General features: G+C 41.3%; 1 protein-coding gene across 4 annotated transcripts in view; it reads left to right on the top strand.

Annotated features, from left to right (window-relative positions):
- Nucleotides 1-56: 56 nt before the first annotated feature.
- TMEM266 (transmembrane protein 266) overlaps nucleotides 57-12,548 on the top strand; it is a 90,956-nt gene continuing 78,464 nt past the window's right edge. For 2 of the 4 annotated variants that reach the window (XM_049811475.1, XM_049811471.1), the window contains exons 1-2: nucleotides 63-162; nucleotides 1,533-1,630. The gene's annotated coding sequence lies outside the window, so the exon portion shown is untranslated. Of the gene's footprint in view, nucleotides 163-1,532; nucleotides 1,631-12,548 lie in introns of all 4 variants that reach the window. The other 2 variants (XM_049811473.1, XM_049811474.1) reach the window with 2 other exon arrangements.

The following is a 12,548-nucleotide window of genomic DNA, read 5'->3' as shown; positions in this document are numbered from 1 at the left end:
GGGCTCGCGCGCAGGCAAACCCCCAACCCCCCCCTCCTCCTCCTCCTCCTCCTCCTCCTCCTCCTCCCTCCTCTCCCCTCGCCGCTGCCGGTTCCGCGCGAGGCGCGCGCCGGACCGTTGGCGGAGCGGGTGCCGCGCGGGTGCCGGCGTCGCGGGCAGCAGGTATGTGCCGTGCCCCGGCGCGGCCGTGAGCGGCGCTGGGGACACCCCCCCCCCCCCCCCCCCCCATCCCCCTCCTCCCTTTCCCGCCTCCCGGTACCGCCGTACGCCCTGCCGCCGCGGCGGGCCGCCCACGGGGGCGGGCAGGGCGGCCCGGCGGGGTCTCCGCGTAGCGCTGGCGGGGGCCGCGCTGGCGGACGGGGCGCGGGGAGCCCCTCCGCCGCGGTGAAAGTTTGGCGGCGGGCGCCGCCTCCCGCCAACTTCCCGGCGGCGGGGCCGGGGGTGGTGGTGGCGGCGGTGGTGGCGGGGGGCGTCCTTAGGACGCCCAGCCGCGGGCCGGCCTGCGGCGGGGCCGGAGCACCCTCCCGTGGGGTCAGTCAGGCTGCGGGCGGAGCGGGGCGGGCTGGGGAGGGAGGTGGTCTTCGGGCCGTGTCCGGCTGTGGTGCGGGGCCGCGGCCGCCTTGGCGTGCGCCGTGTGCGGCGTTGTTCCTTCAGGGGAGGGGGGGGTTACACCGGCCGGGGGGGGGGGGGGGCTCTGGCAGCCGGCGGTCGCCTCCCGCCCCGCAGCCCGCCCTCAGCGCTTCTCGGCGGCGTCCCCCCACCCCAGCCAGAGCCCAACGGATCCTGCGCCTCAGGACGGGCGCGGGTTGCCAACTTCTGGCGTGCGGTTCCCGAATACAAATAACCCCGGTAATGCTTTAGCGTAAAAGTCGCTTTTATTCCTTCTTTGCATGAAAACCCACCTAACGTGTAATACCTCTGTGATACGGCCCCTTGAACAATTTCTTCGCGGAGAGTGCTATAAATCTATGAGATGCTGCAGCTCTATTTGGAAACCCTCTGTCCTAGAGTAGCATCGTTGCTTGCCATGACAAGAAAAGGAGCGGTCGTTTCTTTTTTTTGAAGTTGGAATCCATTTAGACTGCTCTTAACCAGGGTATTTTCAGTTTGCCTTCCATAAAAATGCAATAAACTTAATAGGCCTTTTTTTGCTATCTCTGAAGAAGTGCAATTCGTAAATTGTGGGGATTGCTGTGCTATAACAGGATAGCATGTCACAGTAACTTAAGGAAAATAGCGCATGAAAATGCATGGTTTCTAAGTTTGTTAGCATGCTGAAGTTGGGAAAAGGATCTGCTAAACATGTCTCCTGCAGAATTTCTTGGTTCTTATATATGTGGGTTTGCTCTCAAACCCACATATATAAGCTCTATGGTAAACAGAGCATGCACCTGACACTATTGTAACAGCTGCAAGAGATTGTATATGTAAAAGGAGTAAAATGAGTAATGAGGTAGGGATATTTACAGCTGTGAATGCAATCAGTAGAGAAGGCTCATTTGTCTGAACACAGGGCACCTGTCATGTTACAGGCACACAGTCAGAAATTGCTGTTTTGTCATGCAACTGTCAGGAATCCTACTAATTTTTCCGCAAGACTTACTACTGGAATTTGCACAAAGAAAGAAGGGTAAGTAAGCTGTATATTTTTAATGTGCTGTAAAACATTATTACCCGAACGTGGATTGAGTGAGACAATATTGATACTCAACGGTTTTCAGGTAGTTCCTGTGAAGATGCTTCAAGTTCCTGCAGGACACTTCTAAAAGGGTTATTAATAGCGCGGTCATATTAGGGGGGGATTATAAATTAGACCATATGATAGTAGCACATAAGTGCTTTGCAACTAGATATTGTGATTAACATTATGCAGCAATTATCTTGTATGGGAAAAGCTGTTACTTCGTCATGCGAACAATATCTGTATTGTGAGGCTGTATACTCTGTGCAGAGAAGGGAAGGAATACTTCTCATTTACAGAGGGTGCGGAATAAGAAGCAAGTGTGTACTGCTTCAAATGTGTTGTGGTTCCTAAACACTGTGAAGAGTATGCTTATGGTTAGTGAAGTGACTGTATGGGTAAAGAGCCCATGTTCCTGAAGCAATGCATACGCATTCCTGTATGTTTTTGAAAAAAGTGGAGTTTTTTGCAGCTCTGTCCTGATCCTGCCCATTGGATTGCAAAACTGACTTCCCTCTGTTCGGTGCAAGGTGGGGTTTTTGCCTGAAGGGTGAAAAAAAGTGCAAGTTGTATAAAAGGTTAGATGTGGTTAGCAGGTAGTAACTATGCTAAAGACAACACTGGGAAGAGAGAACACGTAGCAAGAGTAGATGTCAGCTATTCTAGCTTCAGAACTGGAGTAGTAGGCAAGATGAAGATCTTAACTCCAACCAGTTTATGAAAAGGTCAGTAAGAAAATTAAGATGTGAGCTATGTATGCTTGCAGTGCGTGTACTAGTGCAAGCCTGCTACTCAGCTGAAGTATTTTCAGGTTGTGACTGACAGCATAAATGCAGAACAGTGCAAAACAGTGTAGCCTTTTTCCCTATCTAACTAACCCGAAGGTTAGTTAGCTGTATGTGTGATTACAATTCTGAAGGCTGTAAAAGATGTGTATAGCTCATTATACTTCCCCTCTCCCAGTGGCGGGTACTGTTGTGCTATTACTCCAACTTGGGTTCAGTGGTGACTCCCTGAAACCTGGCTACCTGGCAGCTTGCTGTCTCGTCTCTGATGGTCTATACACTGCAGTTTCTGACTCTGCAGTAATATTGCATCACAGGTTACTTTTAGCACAGAGGGACAGAACTAGCAAAACCTCAAGCGTGATCAAGAGCATGGTTTCAATGTTATTACATGGGATTACATCCAAATTAGGAGGAGAAGAGAAACGGCATTGCCCTACGAGATCCTGATATGACTAAAATTTACCTATAATGTATCATCAGTATTCATTTAAATTAGTTACATTACCTGGCAATAGAACAACAATTAATTGAACTGTGTTATGTAGTACAAAACTGTCTGCATATTCTGTAAGAGCAACAAATGGGGTGTTATGTTGGTGTAGTGGTGCTCAACTCATCTGCTTCCTGGGCAGTGGGATTACTTAACAGACAAAATACTTTATCCTTATGAACACTGCCGAACCAATATTGACATAGGAGAGTGAACTGCAGTCCCTTCTGCCTTGTGTGTTATCAGAAGTGTCAACTAAGTGCTATTTGCAGAATCTTCATTGCTAGTTGGTATGTGAGAGGAAAACCGTGATTTGATTCTTCCTTTTCTCTCCTTGCTGGTTCTAAGCCTGATACTGTGTGCTGTTGAAACTCATTTGCCATGCTCTCATTAGGCTGAATAATAAGTGGTAAGTCTGGAGTCTGTGGTGTTGGAAAATGGGTGGGTTGTTTGGTTTTTTTACTGGAAAAAAATTCCAAACTCTGTCAATGCTTTTAGGAGTATTTTTGTAGTGTAGGTGGATGTGAGCATACTTGATGAAATTCCATCTTCAAGAGAAAAATAATAAAAGTGGATTTGTTACCACTGTGGGGTAGAACTTGGCTGTTGTGCATTCTTTGGCTCTAGAGGCTCCTGCCCCAGGTGAATTGAAAGCTTTTTTTCTGCCAGGTTCTTGGATGGTGCACTGGGGGCAGAGGCTGGGTGAAAGATGGCAGAAGGTTTACTTCAGTCTGTCATATTTCAGTCTACCTATTTGGGCTTAGGATTTGGCTTGACAAGAGTGATGTATTAGGGTTTAATTCTTAATTTAGTTATAAGGTCACAATGAGCTCTGTTACATCCATGTAATCCTGTTGAAATCACTGGTTTTGCATGAGTATAATGAAAGAGGGGCCTTCTTGTAAGGTCAAGTAGCAGTGGAGGTTTTCTAATGATACTTTTGTCATTAAACATTATAAAATGCAATATTGGCTTATTTCTTGCTTTATTCACAATCATAATATTTTCAGCTTGAAGAGGTTCTCCCTCTGTCTCACTTTCATATCTTGTCTAGGGTTCAGTACTGCTTTGATCTACTTCAACTGTAAGGTTTTTTGTGGCAATTACTGTATCTTTCCTTGCATCATGTAAAGCACCATGTGCACCTATAGCATTACATACAAATGAAGCTACATTTAAAAATGTATGTTCAAATACTTTGGTTGCAAAGTCAGACCTGTAAGTCGGAAAATGTCCGATTTAAGGTTGCGCAGATGCAGTTCTATGTTGTGAACCACCCTGTTCAATGAATGAGGCAATGATTTGCAGGAAAAATAGTATGTGATCTTAACAGTTAAAAAGAGGATTAATGCAAATGGAGCTTGTCATATGCTGTTTTAAATATGATGCTTCCTAATTTTCAAAAGCTTCACTTTCAACCCAAATAACCTTCTTGCAAATTAGTTTCTAACATGGAGCCTCTTAGCATTGTGGTTTTTAGCTTTTTTTTTTGTAAAACGATATTATATGGAGGTATAAACTTCCCTTGTTGACCTTCATAAATCCCTAAGTGGGATTTGAGCCTTCAGTAGTCATTTCTAATTCAGGTAATTGCCTTACTTGGTAAGGTTGTTATTTGGTGAACGAGGAAGGACCTTCGGGGCTTGTGCTTTGTCTAGGGAAACAATCGGTAAAATCTGACCTATTTCATCCTCCTTTCTGCTGTCTGTCCTGCCATTCTGCTTTTTTGCTTCAGCAACCTCTAAGTGCTCCATAGCACACTCTCTGCTACTGTTCTGTCAGAGGTGCAAGCTGCCCAGCCATTGTGTACATGGAGTTTATGTCTGTTTGATTTTTTTTTTTTTGAGAGGCCACCAAATACTTGATTAGAAGAAGCAAGCAGGCATAGGAAAACAGTTCAGTTCAACTTGAATGGATTGCCATGAGACAAAGAGCATCTCTGTTATTCCAGGGAACTTCAAAGGCTGCCTGCCAATGAGGCAAGTGTCAGAGCTTCTCAAAAAAAGTTGCAAAAGTCTTTGTAGTGGAAAGTGTTATGTGTTTGATATTTAAGTGTGCCTACCAGCTTTTTCCACTAATAGAAAATGAAAATTCATGTATAAAAATAGCAAAATACAAATTTTATTGAGGTTTGTGAGACTTTTGCTGTTGAATTATTTTAGTATTTTGTCTTGGATATGTTTGTTCAAGTCTATCAATTTCTTATAGAAAAGTATGCCATTTGGACTACCAGTCAATTTAGCTGATGGTACAAATTTGAAGAAAGCTCCTCTTAAAGTCAACTAAAGAGCTCTTGTCTGTAATAATTAAAGTTAACAAACATCCAGGATGTAAACATGAGGCATGTGGTGTGTCTCAGCTAGCAAGCAGTCCATAATTTTTCTCTGTATATAATAGCTGCCTGGATTTTACAACCCACATCTAGTAAATAATTACATTCTTATCGGGAATGATAAAATTAGACAGCTTTGAAAACAACTTTTTAAAGGAAAGTGAGATATGGGTCAAGGTTCACGTGTTAACTTGCACAAGTATCTAAAAAAAAAAAGCAACCTCAAAGATTTTTCTTGCCCATATTTACTGTTTTTCTTCTGTTACCAGCTGCCACCTTCAGAAATCTGAATGCTCTCTTTTTTTTTTCCTTTGTTTTTTTTCCCCCTGTTTGGTCTTCAGAAGAAGGACTTTCTGAGGAGAGAGCAGTAGTGTAATTAAATAGATATGTTTAACTTTGAAAGGTGTTATTTTTAGGACTAGCTCAAAAGGGCAAGTACTCCTTGGAGACATTATAATATGGCCAGATTGTCTGCTCCAACTGAAAGAGCAATGCAAGACTTAGGTAGCATCAAGGTTTCCTTAAAAGTTTTTGACACATATTATCTCTGGGCAAAAAGAAATTCAGAGGACGCTGCAGAAGGGGCACAGCTTCTGAGCCTCTCGTTTCTTGGTGCTGTGTTGGGGAAAAGTGTCGGCTTCCAGAGAGGCTGACCCTGTGAAGTCTTTGTTCCCTTCCCTTCACATTATTAGGGCCATGGTGAAGCTGGTTCTTTTCCCCATGCTTGTATAATGGCTTATCTTAGGAATGCAACACTGTTGGATGTAGCATAGATATGTACCTGCCTAGCAAGGACTGTGCTGGAGAAAACAGCTGTTGCCTCACTGCCCCCTAATTATTGCCATTGCTTCCCTGCAATTCAGATACTAAGGTGCAAGGAACATAGAAGTTTGTGTATGCTCCTGGTAGGAAAGGGTGTGTGCATGAATTAATGGGCATACTGCAGAGATATTTGTCTCCCCACTCTTCTTCCTTTTTTTCTGATTCATATTTGCTCACTTTTCCACCTTTCTGCAAAGGGGAACATATGGCAGTGTGCTGTCCATCTGGTTGCCACTTACTGTGAAATCATTATGCAGGCAATTTTGGCCCCGTCTTGAATTTCTTATGTAGGTAAAACTGTTAATAGAATGACAGCTGAAGTGTTTATTCTGAACTGTAAATGGGAATTAAGCACGGAGAGCGAACACAAAGGGTGCTTTCTGAATATTTTCAATCTTCTCCTACATTATAAACAATACTTGTGCTGTGCTAGTATTTAAAGCAAAAAAGACTGGGACCCTCATTGTGCTGTAGACTGTTCAAGTATGGATAAAAGATAAGTCCTGTCCCAGAGGATTTGCAATCTAAATACATTTTAATGAGAACATTGTGAATGGTGATAGATGCTTAGGAAAACCTTAATTACATAGGTAATACTGTATATATGTCATTAAAAATACTGTTGACATTTTTGCATCCTAGCACAAGCTTGTAACATAGTCTTTTTAAATGCATAGTAGACACTAAATTCATTGTTCAGTAGTAGTTTCTTTTTTAAAGTGATTAAGGTTGACACTTTGAAGAATCTTTGTTAATTTAGGTCTTGTGTGTTTTGGGTATATCCAGATACTTCTGTTTATCTACGTATCAGGAATTAACACTGGCAAAAAGAGGTCTTGCTGCCTTTGGCAGCATGAGCATGTATACATTTTTGTTGTCATCAGATTTCACATTGCTAACACTGAAATCATAATAACCTAACTTTCTTCTAGTTAGCTAAAGGAGTGCCACTGAAAAAACAATTGGGCTATATTTATACTGTAATATTCTGAGATCTTACCTGAAGATAAGAGTACTTCCTAAAGTAACTTTTAATTTCAATTTATTTTATACATGTGACAGCTAACTTTCATATGTTGTCTGCTTCATCAGTCAATGGTTGGGTTTTTTTCATGTAGCCCCATAGAAAGGCCTGTATTTTTTTAAACTGGAAGAGGTGATTATAAAACCAGAAAGTAAGTGGTAGAATCAGAAGCAAGTAATTTATCTGAAACAGTCTTCCTTGCTGTTTAGCTCAGGGATCCTCACTTTTGATTGCTACACGCATATTTATTAGGTAGGATAGTGCTGCAGTGACACCACTGTGACATGAAAATGCTTGGCTTTGGGGAGAAGAGTGACTAGAGTTTGTTCACTGCATTCTTTAAAATTTTGTTGTTTTTTTTGAACAGAAGCACAGCCAAGTTTTTAACACAGCATTGGGATTTTTTGCCTTTTTTCCTGCAGGAGTCAATTTAAAAGACTGTAGATAGCTTTCTAGAAAGCTTTTGTCCTGTACTGAAACAGGCAATGAGAAAGAAGTTAATTTTAAGTTTTCCAAGACAACCTGAGTTTGATACTTACTCTGAATGAACTGGTTTTGAACAGATACTCTGTGCATTAGTGTATCTACCAAGTATTTTTAAAATGGAAATCCAACCCTCAGTACACAGCTGTGAAACTAGGCTGGCAGTGGGGAATACTGAGTAGTTTTTGGGAGAAGGAAATATTTGATGGGTTCTATTACAGTTTCATCACAGCTGTGGCCTATCTCTCTTGGTGATCTATAGTGGAATATCTGTAGTAGTAGTATCACTGAGGACAGCCAGTTCTGCTGGCTGAAACTGAATGGTAGGGCCTGTTAAATCACGGCTGAGCTGCATCTTGCAGTACTTTGTTGGAAGACTTATGCTCTGTGGAATTTTTTCCAGTTCAAAAGGAGGGGGGGTTGGGGGGGAAGGCACAGAAAAACCCCAAGGTTTGGTTTTAGCCCCTAAATCAGAGAACTTCAGACAGTTGTGTATAGCGGTTGGGTTTTTTAAATGCATGGTGTTGTATGACTTGTATTGAAGTCTTCTGGAATATGTTATTTAAATATCCAGGAGTTTGAAGTGATGGGTGTAACTGTGACATGTTCAGATTCATGGATACCTTCACCAAACTTGGCTCCCTGCTATTGTTTTCTAATGTGAAAATGAGGAAGAATTCCTTTAGTAGTCTGCTTCTTTTGAGAGAGAAATAACTGATAAGGCTGTTTCTCTATAGTCTTAGAAGTCAGGATCAGGTCACCGATGTGACTCTCATTAGAAAAAGTTCAGATTTAGTTGAAGATACTAAAGATCTTTAGTTTAAAGATACTGACCATCTTCTTGCATCTATTATTCGGCTGTAGAAAAAGAAGTAATTGTTGTGCAGGTACTGGTTCTAGCTAAGCCAGAGACTATAACAATTATCCTGAAGTGCTGCTTTTAGGCTGGTACCCAGGCTTCATATCCTGCCAGAAAGTAGAGGAGTTTTGATGTGTAAATGAAGGTATTCTTTAAAATGCTGGGAAGGCCTGGAGTGCCAGGCAAAGGATTCCCTCAACAGCCGGAGGAGTAGGAGCCCTGGGACTCTTAGAACCCTTTGAATATTGAGCTACATAGTGTCCAGTTGTAGGGGTGTGTTTTGTTTTTTTTAATTACATTCTCTTTTGATTAAAAATGCTTGTCAGCAACTCCCTTGTACTTTTCTGAAATTTGGGAGCTATGGAAAGAAACGTGGTCCTTTTCCCTTTAGTGGCTGGATGTTGCACCTAATCTGAATGCACTGTTTCAGTCTGAAGATAAGATAGGCTTGTTGCTTTTGAAGAACTACTTTCAAAGATGATTTCCCTTTTCGGGGGGAAGGGACTGAGGTCAAAGTAGCTGGTAGCCTGCCAATGCCTGAATATGAGAGCAATGGATACAGTGAACTAGCAAAGACTAATTAGTTATTTGTTTGACACATTTGGAAATGTGGCCAGTTCCCAGAGTGCCTAGGTGACTGGAATCAGCTAGTATCTGATTGATATTTGCTGGGGTAAGTGAAATAATTAAATCGTCTAGTGAGAAATGATCCACATCCTCATCTGAAAACACTGTTAACTAGCACTTTCGCAGACTGCTTTGGTGGAGAGCTTTCATGGACTGAGTCAACATGTAAAGTGAGCTTTCTTTTGCTTCATGCCTTCAAATAAAGATTAAGGTATATGGGACAAATTGACAGGGATATACAGGCTTGCACAGTTCATTTTGTCGAGAGGGAGGACTTCATGCCCTAGTGCCTGTGTATTTCACAGGCTTTGAAAATCACTTTAAAATATACTCACTTCTTGTTGGCTGTGTGGGTCAGGAGCTTTCTCTCCAGGTAATGTCTATTGTAATGGAATACTTATGATTATGATGCTATCATAAGGCAATGCAGTGTTTTATCATAGAATGAAGATAGAAAAAGGCAAGGCCAGTGTTCAAAATGTTAAATTATAAAATGGAGAATTTGGTATTGGAGGAAAAGCAGGTGGTGGTAGTACTTTCCTTCCCTAGAAAGACATCTGATCTTGGGCCTGTATACTGGTTTTGTTTAAATGGTTTAACAAAGCACTTCAGTCTGAAATAGACTGTTTTTCTATTAGTTTCAGTGGGTATATAAAGAATACTGCATGAACAGCATTTGGCAGGAGAGGAACATAATGTATCTGAAACCTTTAATTATATGCTGTAGGCAGCTCTGTCTAGGTCAGAAGACACCATATTATCAAATAACATATTATAGGCATTCAGAACTTGCACAGTAGCTTGATTATTCATTGAATAATTGGTCTTTGTTAAGCAGATAATGGCACTGTTTGCATTCAGAGTCTAGGTTTGAAGTATATGACATAGAATATTTGTATTTTAAATCATCTGTTATCCAGCTGATGTAAGAACTAAGTAGAACAGAGTTCAGTAAAAGCTTTTTACAACAGCAAGATTGCCTGTCATGCTTCTACTTGCTGTACGCTACCAGCAGTTCTGAAAGTGTCTAAGAGATTTTTTGGTTTATTGAATCTAATTTTGTATGGGTGTTTGTCTGTAGCAACACTTAGGACCCTACAGACTGTTTAAACATAGACTGTATTTAAAAAAAAGGCAAAAAAATGCCCTGAAGAATAAAACAATTTAGAAGCTTCCCAAACTGCTTGAGGGCAGAAAAGGAGGAAAATAAATAGTGAAGGAGAACAAATGCATCATTAAGACGCAGATGTATGAGTTACAAGAGAAATGGCATGTCTTTCTCTGTCACACACTGAACCTTATTTTACTTACCTATAGAAGAGAAAGTATTTCTACGTTATGAATGATTACTTAGACTTTTTAATGCTTTAAGATCCCAAGGTAGAATAGGAAATTATTGACTGCAGTGTCAATAGCTGATAATTTTTGCAAGTATGTCAGGCTATGATCTAAGGTAAGTTTGCAGGTTCTTCTGGGCACTCTCTTATGTAAGCTCATGCTTGGAGGTAACTATCGGCTTGATAAAATCCCCAGTTGCTTCAGTACTCTTGTTTTAGGAGGGCTGGGGAACAGGTGATGATGAACAGACCTTTTTACTCTAGATTTTATCCTGCTTAAGACAAACATCTGATTTTCTTTTTCCCAAGCTGGAGTTTAAAAGAAAAGCAATAAGGTGATAAAATTACTGCCTTAAAGGATGACGAAAGTCATCAAACCCACTCAAAGTAATGGTTTTATTTTATCAAGTGCAGCATACTCAGTTAATCAAAACATATGTTCTGTATCTGTGACTCTTTAGTCTGCAGAAGATCAGTCTGCCTTGCAGTAGAGAAGTTGTATTTTCAGTATGAGCTATATACCCATTTGAGCTGTGATCAGCACTATTTGCCTTCCCTAAGGAGATAGCAGTGATTGTAGCATTTATCATACATAAAGGAATCTGTCTTGCTGTATATAGCTGCCAAAAGACATGTGAAAAATAGGGACAAAGAAGGCAGTGTCCATGATCTCTGTAACCCTTCAGACAACAAAACTGATGGTGAGCTAAGGAAATCACTTCCCCACTTCTCACTTAACCCCGTATTTAGCCACAGCAATAGTTATGACTTGGGCTATTTGGTCACATGTCTGAAAGGGACTCTGCTAGCAGAATATTGTCTGAAATGCTGGTGTAGTGGTCTGTGCATGAAGCTGTTAAACCGTGCTGCGAAGACATGAATGTCTAGGTGAAAACAAACTCTTGTTCTCTCCAGAAATTGAGTACACAGATAGAATGCTGTGGTTTACATTAAAAATGGTTACTTGAAAATGAAGTGAAATGATGGGCATGAGTTTGAATTGTTGGTGTTCAAGGAAAAATCCAAATGTATACCAGTGTTTTAATAAGAGCAGGAAGTTTGTCTGGATTATTTAGGACTGAAAAAAGCAGAATGTAATGCATGTTCTGCTACCATCAGGCAGCCCTGTGGCTGGAGCAGAGATGTGAAACCAAGGGTGAAAGTTCTCCTATTTAGGGAAGGAAAGATGGAGAAGACTTGAAGTGGCAGAGCACTTTTCCAAGGAAAAACACTGAACGTTTGAACTTTGCTTTAGTCCTCTGCTTTATAACATGTAGCAAAGATGATGGATCAGTGATTCTTTTGACTTGGAAAAACTAAGGCTGCTTTCTGGGAAATGCAGCAAAACAGCCTGAGATGCTGCTCTGGGGATGCTTGCAGATTTGTGCTCCTATGAGAGGTATGTGCCTTTGCAAGGCAAGGAGGAAGAAAATACTTGCAAGCCAAGATCAAAATAAAAAATTATATATAAAGGTGCTGTATGTGACCTGTTTTTCAATTCTCTGCTATGGGCAATGAAGCTACATGGTACTTAATTTCTCATGACTTTCCTCATATCAGGCTAAGCGTTATCTTCCTTTCACCCCCAAAGGACTGAACTATAAGGATTCTTGTGATTTGAGCAAGGAGGGTTCTGTGTAGCAACGGCTACTGGATCTACACACTGGATCTAGCTGCTCCCTTTCTCGCCTATCATGGCGTTTGGTGTCAATGGCATTCCAGTTGGTAGTTGTTAATTTAACATCCAAATGAAAAGATGGATGAAGATATGGGTATGTCTATAGCTAAAGTATGTGTATCCCCTATACAAGGCATATGACAGTGTTGTATCCAAGCTTAGATTTTTGTCTGTTTTGATAGTTTTGTTTGTTGTAGTGCATGGATAAATGCATGTTTAAACTAGTTCTTATCTTTTCCCCAAGGTATAGTTTTGCTTTTTTATAATATTTTATAACTGAAGTGTTGGAGGAAACCTTTCAGGCATGAGTATTTAATAAGTTAAGATCTAACAACAGTTTACTGTTGCAATCCATTTGCCTAGAAAATCCTATCAGGTTTTTCCTTAAATAAGCAAGTAAGATCTTTTGCACAAGTTTCAACACCAT

This window comes from Accipiter gentilis, chromosome 10 (assembly GCF_929443795.1).
Source record: "Accipiter gentilis chromosome 10, bAccGen1.1, whole genome shotgun sequence".
NCBI lineage: Eukaryota > Metazoa > Chordata > Aves > Accipitriformes > Accipitridae > Astur > Astur gentilis.
The sequence above is the reverse complement of the archived record's forward strand: the minus strand, read 5'-3'. Positions and strand labels throughout refer to the sequence as shown.